The 2045-nt window shown below is 49.9% G+C and overlaps 1 pseudogene; it reads left to right on the forward strand.

The window, feature by feature from the left end:
* The first annotated feature begins 756 nt into the window (after positions 1–756).
* Positions 757–1759, forward strand: LOC118615212 (annotated as a pseudogene).
* Positions 1760–2045: the final 286 nt, after the last annotated feature.

Consider the following 2045-nt stretch of genomic DNA (forward strand, 5'->3'; position numbering starts at 1 on the left):
AGGCTGGGCACAAGCTGTTTTAAAAGAGAGCCTATTCTTTTCTGATTTATCTTTGGGAGGAGACCATTCTTTTGTTTGAAAAGGAAAAGAAATATAAAAGAAACAAATCATTTTAATGGGCCTTATAGATATGCAAAGGAAGCCTATATCCCCTTGAGAGTATGGGTGAAAGACTAGGTTCCTGGGGATAACAATGAAAAAGGAAACTGTTTCCCCAAAGCCAAGGTCTCCACCAGCCCAGGACTAACTGGGAGGTGAGCTAAGACCCTAGCTGAGAGGTTCCCTTTCTCCTCCAGGAGCCTTCAAAGGAGTGAAGGGCTTGGACCTCAGGTGATGGTTGGGCAGAGGTCAAAAGTCAGCTGACCTCCTATTTGGCCACTGTCAAGATGTTCAGGAGAGAAGTGCTTGCTGGTAAGACAGACCCTAGCCAGGTGGGGTGGAGCTATTTGTGGGGTACCTACAGTGTGCCAGACTCTTGAGATACAGCTGTGAAGTCTGCAGACAGTTCCTGCCTTCCACAATTATCTGTTTAGTTACAATTCTGGAACATGCGATGAAGAAATAACAGGTCCTACATATATATGCAGCCCTATGTTTATTGCAGCTTTATTTACAATATTCAAGATATAGAAGCAGCCTAAGCGTCCATCAATAAATGAATGAATAAAGAATATGTGGTACATTGGCTCTCTGCTCCTAAAACTCGTCAGACAGCCGCGTCTTCCTGCGCAGTGCCACCCTCAACCCTGAGACACGATGGTGAAGGTCGGAGTGAATGGATTTGGTCGTATTGGGCACCTGGTCACCAGGGCTGCTTTTAACTCTGGCAAAGTAGATATTGTCACCATCGACGACCCCTTTATTGACCTCAGCTACATGGTCTACATGTTCCAGTATGATTCTACTCATGGCAAGTTCAAAGGCACAGTCAAGGCTGAGAACGGGAAGCTTGTCATCAGTGGAAAGTCCATTGCCATCTTTCAGGAGCGAGATCCCACCAACATCAAATGGGGTGATGCTGGTGCTGAGTATGTTGTGGAGTCCACTGGTGTCTTCACTACCATGGAGAAGTCTGGGGCTCACTTGAAGGGTGGAGCCAAGAGGGTCATCATCTCTGCCCCTTCTGCGGATACCTCCATGTTTGTGATGGGCGTGAACCATGACAAGTATGACAACTCCCTCAAGATTGTCAGCAATGCCTCCTGCACCACCAACTGCTTGGCACCCCGGCCAAGGTCATCCATGACAATTTTGGCATCAAGGAAGGACTCATGACCACAGTCCATGCCATCACTGCCACCCAGAAGACTGTGGATGGCCCCTCTGGGAAGCTGTGGCGTGATGGTCAAGAGGCTGCCAGAACATCATCCCTGCTTCTACGGGCACTGCCAAGGCTGTGGGCAAGGTCATCCCTGAGCTGAACGGGAAGCTAACTGGCATGGCCTTCCATGTCCCCATCCCTAATGTGTCTGTTGTGGATCTGACCTGCCACCTGGAGAAAGCTGCCAAATATGATGATATCAAGAAGGTAGTGAAGCAGGCATCAGAGGGCCCCCTCAAGGGCATCCTGGGCTATACTGAGGACCAGGCTGCCTCCTGCAACTTTAACAGTAACACACCCACTCCTCCACCTTTGATGCTGGGGCTGGCATTGCCCTCAATGATCACTTTGTCAAGCTTGTTTCCTGGTATGACAATGAATTCGGCTTATAGCAACTGGGTGGTGGACCTCATGGTCCACATGGCCTCTAACGAGTAAGAGCCCCTTGGACCACCAACCCCAGCGAGAAGAAGAGAGGCCCTCAATTGCTGGGGAGTCCTTGTCCCAAACTGATCCCCCAACACACTGAGATCTTCTGACCTCTAGTTTCCATCCCAGACCCCCTGAAGAAGGGGAGGGGCTTAGGGAGCCCTACTTTGTCACGTACCGTCAATAAAGTTCACTGTACCCCCCCCCCAAAAAAAAAGAATATGTGGTACATTGCCCTGGCCGGTTTGGCTCAGCAGTTAGAGCGTCAGCCTGCGGACCAGAGAGGCCTGGGTTC

This window comes from Molossus molossus, unplaced genomic scaffold, assembly GCF_014108415.1.
Source record: "Molossus molossus isolate mMolMol1 unplaced genomic scaffold, mMolMol1.p scaffold_m16_p_4, whole genome shotgun sequence".
NCBI classification, from domain to species: domain Eukaryota; kingdom Metazoa; phylum Chordata; class Mammalia; order Chiroptera; family Molossidae; genus Molossus; species Molossus molossus.